Below are 11,246 nucleotides of genomic sequence, written 5' to 3' on the forward strand. Positions count from 1 at the left end.
GCAGAGGGAGAGTGAAGACACATATCAAAGAGTAAAGACAAATAGCAAAAAGAAAATAAGGGGGATATTTCATACAATTTCATGTCAGTACATTTAATACTTAGATGACATGGACAAATTCCTTGAAAGACCCAAACTAATAAAGCTAACTCAAATAAAAATATCACCTAAACACTGCAATATTTATTAAATAAAATTTGCAGTCAAAAATCTTCCCACAAAGAAAGTTGCAGACCCACTTAGTTTCACTAGTGAATTCTACTAAATATTTATGGAAGAAATAATACCAATTCTACAGAAATTCTTCAAGAAAAACTAAAGTGAAGGAACTATTTTTAAACTCATTTAATGAAACCAGTCTTCCCCTGATGCCCAAATGAGGGGAAAAAAAACATAACTAAAGGAAAGTACAGAACAATATCCCTCCTGAATATAAATTCCAAATAAAATTTTTGTAAAATGTTCCAATAATATATAAAAGAACTACATATTATATTCACATGAGGTTTATTCCACACATACAAGGTTGCTTTAATGTTCTTAAAATGTTATACATATACCTCCCATGTGACCCAACCTTTTCACCCAGAGAAATGAAAACACATGTCCATGCAAAGATTTGGACTCAAATATCCCTTGTCTGTATTATATACAACAACAGTTTTACTGAATGAAAAAAAAAAAACCCAGAAAAATAAAAAGAGTATATACCATATAATTTTATTTATTTAAAATTCTGGAAAACTCCAAGTAATCTATAGCTAGAGAGAGTAGGTCAGTATTTGCCTGGGGTCAGTGGGTTGGAGAGGGGTGAGAGGAAGTATTGCCAAGGGGCACACTTAAGTCTAAGTTCTTGCGAACAGAAGTGAACAGAAAAGATGTATACAATTCTAAGATGGAAATGTAGGGCCTGGCCATACCTCCTCCTTTCTCTCTTTTTCCTTCTGGTTCGTTGGAACCCATGACAACCCATTTCCCAAAAGGGAGCTGAAACACGTTGTATTCCTGAATGGCCAAATGAAGGACCGATGTTTTACTTTGAACATTTCCTCTGGCTTTTATGGGAGAGGAAATAAACTCCAGTCTCCTTTAAGGCATTGAATTATTGTTGAGTCATTTGGCTAGAGCAGCCTAGCCTTTACCATATGAAGTATTTATTGAATTTTACATTTCAATGGCATTTTTTTTTTAACTTGAGGAAGTCTCTTTCAAATCTTCTAATTATTTTTATTACATCTTGTTCCATGCTTATGTGTTTTTTTTTAAATCTCAACATATACTAGTATTTTAAATGCAACTTATATTATGTAGTTGGTAATGCCAATGTTTGTAGTAATAGGTCATCTAAATTGGTTATTTCTCCTAACTCCCGGTGACTTGTTTATCCTTGTATATTTTTTAAATTATGGAATTATATTCTGCTGAACTTCATTTTTGGAAACTCTAAGAGACTGAATTAAGGATGCTTTCTTTCAGAGTGAATTTGCATTTTTTTTTTCTGCTTGCCACTAGGGGTTCTAACAATCTTTTAGAAATTTAATTTCTCAGTTTATAGTTTCACCACACTGTAAATACAAATTTGAATTCCAGTCCTATGTTCTCATGGGGAGACTTATTAAGGCTGTGTTTTCTTTACTCAGAGGTGTAGGAGAGACAGACACATTTCCATATTGACTCCCTTAAATAGAAACAGGGTCCTAGTTTGTGTGAAGCTCTCAGGTTTAGCTCCCACTTTTCCCAAATGCAAAGCCTAGTTCCCCAGGATTACATGAGGATTAGCCACTTGGCCCTGGGATATATTTGTCAGATAAAATACAGGTCACCTGCTTATATTTGAATTCAGGTAAACAATGGATAATTTTTAAATGTGTGTGTTTGTTTGTTTGTTTTTTTTAGAGAGAAAGAGAGGAAGGGAGGGAACGATAGAGTGGGAGAAACATTGATATGAGAGAAATATCGATTGGCTGCCTCTCATATGCACTCCGACTAGGGATCGAACCACAACCTGGGCATGTGTCCTGACCAGAAATTGAACCGGAGACCCCTCAGTGCTCAGGACTGTGCTCAACCAGCTGAGCCAAACTGGCCGGGGAAACAATGGATAATTTTTTCGTAGGAGTAAGTCTCATGCAATATAAATATTTTTTCACCTAAAATTTAAATTTAACTGGGTGTTCTGTATTTTTATTTGCTATAGTATCTGAATTTTTATTTTCTTGAAACTATCTGCTCAAGTTTTTTGATCTTGAGGATTACATTAACTTTTTGTCCAGCATTCCATGTGTTTTGGAGGGATAGCTAGTCTACCCCTCTGTCTAAGGCAGGATTCCTGTCTTCTGCTTTATGTGTATAGATACCTTCTATATACATAATACTTTATTCAGTCTTAGACCTCAGTCTATTACCTTTGGTTGCTGCATATCTCTGAGTGGGATAATCTCTTTTGATTTCAAAGAATGTTTATGTCAGCTGAAGGAAATAAGTTTTTGTTTTAAGGAAATAGCCTTAGCTAAATAGATCTCCTGCAATATGTTTCCCAACATTCTGTGGATCACGGAGCTGCAGAAAAGTCACTTTATTAACCTTACTATTTCAGACCTAATGTAAATCTCCCAAACTCAAAGAAAATTTTAAATGCTAAAATTAATTACTACTTTAGTTGGCTCCAACTGAGTGTAAAATTATTAATCTTTGCAGAATTGATGCTATGTATTTCACAAAAGGAATGGGTATACTTTAGATTTACTTTAAAAAAATTACATTCTTAGTCCTCTTAGGTCTGAGGGTCTGGGTTCCAAGCCTGCCCCTCTTTATTGCCCAGTAATGATCTGTGAGCACCCAACTATCTGGCCAGCTACTTCCACTCTAGATAGGATATAAACTTAGCTAAATAGAACTTCTTCGATATCTTTCCCAACATTCTGTGGATCACGGAGCTGCAGAAAAGTCACTTTATCAACCTTACTATTTCAGACCTAATGTAAATCTCCCAAACTCAATAAAATTATATATGCTAAAATTAATTACTACTCTTGCCCAGTGATGATCCGTGAGTACCCGCCTATCTGGCCAGCTACTTCCACTCTAGATAGGAATTGGAATTGGGAATCTCTCCGAGATTGAGACAGCTCCAGGGAACATTAATTTCGTTATCCCTGTTCCCCACAGTCTGCTTCTCACAGAATCTCTATTGCTGAATAAGTCTAAATTCAAGTATTCCCTGCATTCCACAGACTAGATAAGAGGAAGACAGTTCGGTTGGTTTCAATAATTTCTGGCACTCCTATCATGCATTAATGGTTGGCTGCATGTCACCTTAGTCATGTGCCCACCATTGATACACTCATTGGCCATCACTATGAAAAGAATCACTTACTACCTCTTCCCCAGGGTGGCAGTGGGAGGGGACTTACGGGAGAAGGTCCCCCTATAACACCTGCAGGCAGCACTATCACATTGCTTACACTTCATAATGTTGTCAAAACATCAAAGGAACGGTAGATTCATATCTAACAAGTGAGGCCTTTTAAATAGGAAAATGCTGAAAGGAAATAAAATCTTGGTGAAGTGGATGAAAGGGACACAGGAGGTGGTTATTTTTTTCTGAGCTGGGAGCTGTTGGACCTACAGTAAAGGGCACTTGAAGTGAGAAATGTTCATTATTTTCTCCAGGGCAACTGGCTCATTAGAGTACTTGTTGCAAATTGACTTGAATTCCTTACATTCCTCTTTCAATATGTGCCCAGCATTGTTTGGTACCAGGTTTTCTGCCCTGCATGCTCAGGTCATGAGTGGGCAGAGAAACTGCTCCCAGCTGAGATCCATAGCTCAGCAGATGTGGAGGCCAAGAGTGCTGGAGAGTAAGGGAATGAATAGAGATGTTTTGGCTCTAGGGAGTATGGCAGAGTAGAAGGGAGAAAAAAAAATGGTTAGAGAGAAAAATCTGGCCTGGAAGGAAAGCAGAGATTCATCCCGAGTAATACCTGGAGATGTAAGTTATGCAGGCCAGCCTTCGCATCCTTAACTTCACCACGAATGTACATTCCCAAAGCCAGTAAATATAGAACCTAAAACATTACATTTGAGGAAATTAGTTTTCTAAAATAAGAATTCCTTACAGACATGTAATGTTAGCCTAGAATTAATGAAAAACATGAATCCTGAGATCGAGAAATCACAAACCCAAATTATGAATAAAACTAAATCCATACCCAGACATAGGATGAAACTTCTAAACTATGAACAGAAAGAAAAGATATTAAGAGAACCAGAAAAAAAGACAATCTACAGAGAGAGAACAATTAAACTCTAAATAGACTTCTCGAAAGCAAGGGTGGAAACCATAATGCAGTATCTGTATAGTGAGAGAAAGTAACAGTGTACTAGAGTGCACCACCAATAGACCTTTGCTGAAAGAACCACCAAATGGCATCCAATTTATTAAAGGCCTAGGTGGTGTCGTGTGATGCTCTTGTGCGACATCATCACAAGATGGCTGCCATGATGTCATCACAAGATGGCCACCACAAGATGACCGTCAGGGAAGGGCAGTTGTGGGTGATGGGGCTGGCAGGGGAGGGCATTTGCGGGCGACCAAGCCAATAGGGGAGGGCAGTTGGGGTGATCAGGCTGGCAGGGGAGGGAAGTTGGGGGTCATTGGGCTGACAGGGGAGGGCAGTTGGAGGTGATTGGGCTGGCAGGGGAGGACAGTTGGGGGAGATCAGACCGGCATGGGAGCAGTTAGGTGTCAGTAAGGCCAGCAGGGCAGTGGTTAGGGGGTGATCAGGCTGGCAGGCAGAAGTGGTTAGGGGCAATCAGGCAGGCTGGCAGGCGAGCAGCTAGGAGCCAGCAGTCCTGGATTGTGAGAGGGATGTCCTACTGCCAGCAGTTGGACATCCCCCGAGGGGTCCCAGATTGGAGAGGGTGCCGACCCTAATAAGCAAATAGACCAAATGGCAGAACAACCAAACAACCGAACAACTGGTTGCTATGACGTGCGCTGACCACCAGGAGGTGCTAGGAGCCAGCAGTCCTGGATTGTGAGAGTGCAGATCACAGAACATGGTGGGTGTCAGCCATGGAGGGATGGTGGAGCAGGTGAGCAGGGGCGCTAGACCAAGGCGGGGGCGTCAGTCACTGTCATCAGAGCGAGCCTCTGGTGGCTACTGAAAATTCTTTGCTCTTGTGCTCCCGGTCCCACCTGGCGTTCGCACCTGCTGCTGGCACTGGCCCTGCTTACACCTGCTGCCAGTGTCCAGCTCCAGCCCCGATTGCTCGGCGCTATCAGCAGGTGTGAGCGGTGAATGCTGGCCCTGATTGCACCTCAGGGCTTCTTCACCTCCCCCTGCTCCTGAGGGGCGATCAGGGCAGCAGCCGCTGCTCGTACCCACTGATGGCACCGGCCCTGCACTGCTGCTAGCGCTGGCCCCAAACACTCTGCACTGTCAGCGGGTGCAAGCAGGGCTGGCACCATCAGTGCATGGGAGCGGCAACAGTGGGAGCGTGGCTACCAACAGACAGGGGACTGGGGGCCATGGTGGGAGGGGCCAGATGGGGGCATGGAGGATGGGCTAAGACCCACCCCTGTACCCACTGTAGCCTCGCAGCCCACAGTTCCTTTCAAGGTGCACAAATTCATGCACTGGGCCCCTAGTATCTCTAATAAGCCTCAGATATTTCTCATGTTCCACCCTCAGATCTTTAATCAAGGAACATTTTTTTCTCTTCTGTAATATTATACCTTCTAACTTGATAGTAAACAGAATTCCTAGATTGTTTTAACCAGATAGTCTCTAGAAATGAAATGGTGTTTGTTGCTTGACATATATCGGAAGAAAAATTGGGGTCCGCTAAGATGATATGAGGATCCATAGTAGAGATTCACAGCTTCTTAGCAAGTTCTGAGAACTAAGTCAGTTTATGGTACCAAAGACCCTCAACTGAGAGCAACTGCAGTCATTTACCCAATTAACAGTGGACTGAGGACAGGAGAACCCCAGATCTTCTGGGGGTTATTAGGTACTGGCTCTGCATTTATACTGATTCTCAGAGATCAGAAATATCACTGTGTTCCACAGGTTAGCATTTATGTAGATCAGTGACAGATGGGCTGTTGGCCTGAGACTCAGATTTATCTTGTGTTTCATTTCCCAGCCCCTGATTATATAGTGGGAATATGTTTTCTTTGTAACTGTCAAATCACCACAGTTGTTCTCTGACCCAAGGAGTGAGAGCTATTAGGGTGGGAAAGGTCACGTGGAAACCCTTGGAGCTGCAGCACTCCTAGGGACCATTGCAGAGCTGCCTGCCACCATTAGAGACCCGAGAGCTGCAGGTACGGTGCTCCTGCCAGACCTCGAGCTGGGGATTCTTAGGAATCTTCTAGAAACTCCTGGTCTCCCAGAAGGTGACAGCTCCCACCCAAACCAAGTTGGTGACTGCATGAAATATAGATAGCTTAACCCCACCCCACCCCCAATTCAACGAACAAGACACAGGTTGTCATGCTTTAATCTTCATTCTTCTGTTCTTAACTTTCCTAGCTTTCTTCTTTCCTCTCTTGATAGTTTAAGGCTACTTTAAACAGTCTGATTAACTTCCTGTGGTATTTGTGCCTGCTTTTCACTGATTCTTTTTTTAAAAATATATATTTTATTGATTTTTTTTATAGCGAGGAAGAGAGAGAGAGATAGAGAGCTAGAAACATTGATGAGAGAGAAACATTGGTCAGCTGCCTCCTGCATACCCCCTACTGGGGATGTGCCCGCAACCAAGGTACATGCTCTTGACCAGAATCCAACCTGGGACCCTTCAGTCCACAGGCTGACGCTCTATCCACTGAGCCAAACCAGATAGGGCTTTTCACTGATTCTTAAACGCCATCACCGGGCCTCTACCACAGCAATATCCCATTTTTCCTATCGAAGTCAGAAACCCAGTTCCATGATATCACACTGCATGGTCATTTCCAGCTTTGGAGGACAGTCACCACAGAGCTCTTCCAGCCTGCACATGCCCCTTCATGACAACATTTCTTAATTGGTAAGAGGAGTGTCCTCTGGTCCCCCAAGAAAGGTATGACAAGAGATGGTTGAGCCGGTTGCACATATAGATTCCTTTCAGCTTACCCATTTCTCTAAGACTTTGGATTCCTTCTAAATATCAGGAAAATAACTGCCAAACTGCAGGCCCCAAAAGATAAGGGGACAGGGTCCCACCAGAGGACACAACGAGAGAGAGCCAGGCACTTGGAGAGCGGTCAGTTTTAGTTGAGGGACACAGGTGGCTGAAGACCTGTCAACTGCGGACAGGGAGAGAGCTAAGGGGCTAACTACCTCAACATCACTCCCCTCACATCCCTCCAGTTTCTCCCAGAGCTTCAACTTATCAGGCCCAGCCAGACAAAGGGGGCCTGAAGGCCTGGTGATAAAGTCCACACAGGTTAGCTTTCTGAGGCACAGGGAGTGTGGAAAAAGGAGAGAGTGGACAAGGAAAGGCAGAGAGATTTGGGGGGGGGGGCTCTTATGTTTTTAAATATATTTTATTGATATTTTTACAGAGAGGAAGGGAGAGGGATAGAGAGTTAGAAACATCGATGAGAGAAACGTCGATCAGCTGCTTCCTGCACACCCCCTACTAGGGAGGTGCCCACAACCAAGGTACATGCCCTTAACTGGAATTGAACCTGAGACCCTTCAGTCTGCAGGCTGATGCTCTATCCACTGAGCCAAACCGGTTAGGGCAAGGGGGGTGAGGGGAGCTCTTTTCAGCAGAAAAGAAGTGGAGATTCATAAGTAAGTTTAGTGTTTTGTAGAAATAAAAAGAAGTTACGTTTCTTCCAACATGACACAACAGTAATATATTCATGTTAAGGTGGGTTGTGCTAGTATTTTCTTGCTCATCTTAAAAAGAGAAGGAAGATATAAAGAAACCCACAAAGAGGGAGAACCCATCAAAATCCTTGTCAAGAGGTCAAATAAATTAACCTGGGTAAGACCCTAACAGAATCTTTTAAAAAAATATATTTTTTTATTGATTTCAGAGAGGAAGGGAAAGGGAGAGAGAGAAACATTAATGATGAGAGCATCATTGATCCGATGCTTCCTGCACACCCCCTATTGAGGATCGAGCCAGCAACCCAGGCACCTGCCCTGACTGGGAATCGAGCCATGACCTCCTGGTCCATAGGTCAATGCTCAACCACACACACCATTTTATTGGAATCTTATCACGACATGGCAACCTGGTTCTCACTTGTCAAATTGAACTGCTGGTCGCCCACATTTTTGCACAGGTCGTTGCCTCCTTCAGGCAGGTGTCTGTGCTCAAACTGATTTCCTCACTTCAGAGACACCATCCCAAACCAAAGTATCTAAAGTTGTGCCTTTTAAAGTCTTTCTTTTTGAAATAAATCATTCTCTAACTAAAGTTGTATTAATATTTCTTTCCCTTACATTTTTACTGTCTGTATATTTCTCTGATATATATGCTTATAAGCTTCAAAGGGCATGTCATTGTGCGTTTTTTCCCCCAATTTTATATCTTTAATGCCTAGAACAGTTTCTGAAGCAAAGCAAATTCATTTCTCCCTCAAATAAATACATATTAAATTGGCAGGAGGCTAACCATAGTCTCAGCATTACTAGGCTTCTCACCACATCTCAAAATTGGTGCTTTTCAAAGTCAGTCTTTTTCTAGGTGTTATTTTCTGCCCATAATGTTCTCTGTTCAATAGCTCAGAGAGGCACACTCAATCAAAATTTGGAGAGCATAGCAACTTACAAAAATTGGGCCCATTCTTTGAAAGACATGCACTACTAAAACTTAGGAAAAAAGATTAACAACTGGCAGTTCTATATCTATTAGAGAAACTGAATTTGTTGTTTCAAATCTTCCCACAAAGAAAATTCTAGGCCCAGATATGTTTCCATTAGTGAATTCACAAAGTTTTAGTTAAAGGAAGAAATAATACCAATTCTGCACAATCTTTTCCAGAATAAAGGATGATAAAATTCTTCCTAACCCATTGTATGAGGCTAAAGCTGCCCCTGTCACCACAGAACCAGCTCAAAATGATCCTATCCTAATTAACTTGATACTGAGTTGTTTTTGGTGACAACAGACCAAAAACACAAGTCTTGTAGCTGACGCATGTGCTTTGACCTCCAGCTGAACCCAGAAACAAAGTCTCATCCACCCCCCACCCCCTTTGATCTAATGGAATCAAAGGATCAGGATATAACCGGAACACAAACACCACAACCCTTTCAGAAGCCAAAGGTTCATTGTCCAGGAAATCCCTGTGTTCATACCTCTTTACCATAAATGGCCAAGTTTCAAGGTCCTCCAATTAAAACGTTTCCAGCCAACACTTCTGCATACCTGTTCCCCAGCCCCTTAAAATCCTTTAATCTAGTCCATTGAGCAAGATGGACTTGGGGTAGGTACCATTAGGTCCCCCACCTTCTCAGTTGGTGGCTTCTCAACCAATAAACCTTTCCTCACTTCAAACTTGGACGTTTTGAATTTTTTTAAAATATATTTTATTGATTTTTTTACAGAGAGGAAGGGAGAGGGATAGTTAGAAACATCGATGAGAGAGAAACATCAATCAGCTGCCTCCTGCACACCCCCTACTGGGGATGTGCTCACAACCAAGGTACATGCCCTTGACCGGAATCGAACCTGAGACCTTTCAGTCCACAGGCCGTCGCTCTGAGCCAAACCAGTTAGGGACGTTTTGAATTTTTGTCTTTCAAAGCACCGGGCACTGAACTTTGGCTCAGCAACACTCAATGCTCAAATCAGGCAAAGACATTACAAGAAAGAAAACATTAACAAATCAAATGTCTTACTTACATTTGTACCTCCAGGGTCTATGCCAGTATCTGGTATCTAATAAATTTGGCAAATTTTTATTGAATCCATTGAACAAAATCAATTTAAGTGAAATAATAAGGACAAAGAAGTGTTGACACTGCTTTCACTGCACAGGAGAGTTAACAATAAATTAATAAAGGCCCAGGCTGGTGTGGCTCAGTTGTTTGGGAGTCATCCCATGCACCGAATGGTTGCTGGTACGATTCCCAGTCAGGGCACATGCCCAGGTTGGCCACTTGATCCCCGTAGGGGATATGCAGGCGGCAGCTGATCAATGTTTCACTCTCACATCAATGTTTTTCTTCCCCCTCTCCCTCTCCCTTTCTCTCTCTCTCTCTCATTCAATTTAAAAATCAATTAATTAACTAATTAACAAGGAAAATTCTGGTTTCAAAATCTTTCTCTACCTCTTTTAACCTCTTTGAAATGATACCCCTCCCTACACTAGATAGTCTCTTTATTCACTTTGCCTTTAGGTTGTTTTGAATGGGGTGAGATAATTGTCATGCATTGAAGACTTCCCAGGTATCCTGTGTTGTACTGGTGATTAATTCTATGTTCTCATTTTAATCCCCATAGTTGTTAGTATGGCCAGTGAGAAAATGGGGGCTTAGTCACTTTTCTAACAACTCGGAGCTAGTGAATGGGCGAGGAAGTAAGTAGTCCTGGCTAAATGCATATCAACGTTAAAACCAGCTTATCCAATAGTGTGTTTTCATTAGGAGCCATCTCCTAACAGTGTGAAAACTGAAATGACAGTGGGTGAGGACAGAGGCGTGCTCAACTCCAAATCTCCCAAGGGTTAGAAAACAACCATGGGCTTGCCAATTGGGTAAGACTCATTAGGTTATCCAAGAAGTGGGGGAAAAAAAGTATCAGTTAATCAAAAAAAGTACCGTATTTGCCGGCGTATAAGACGACTGGGCGTATAAGACGACCCCCTAACATTTCCACTCAAAATACAGAGTTATATACTCGCCGTATAAGTCTACCCCCTCTTCCGCACACCTTCCACACACCAAATAAAAGGTAAAACAATATCAGATTTGATTTTAACATTTTAATTTATATTCAAATGCTTATGACATGCAGGAAAACTGTCACAAGGCTGTATGTAATCAAACATATACATAAAACAGTGCAAGTTTATTACCGGTAAACATACCGGTAATTCACTAAAGAAAACACACTCTATAGACTGGTACCATAGATGATTCTCAGGAACACAGGCAAGCAGCCCACAGCCTAGAGGGACTGTCAATGATAGAAGTAAGATAACAAATAGAGGGAGAGAGCAAGTGCCGGGCAAGTCCCTAGCAAGTTTGCTGGCGTGACAGTTTCACCTTAAAAGCCTTCAAACTCCTCTT

The sequence above is a fragment of the Myotis davidii genome, unplaced genomic scaffold (genome assembly GCF_000327345.1).
Source record: "Myotis davidii unplaced genomic scaffold, ASM32734v1 scaffold205, whole genome shotgun sequence".
Lineage (NCBI taxonomy): Eukaryota > Metazoa > Chordata > Mammalia > Chiroptera > Vespertilionidae > Myotis > Myotis davidii.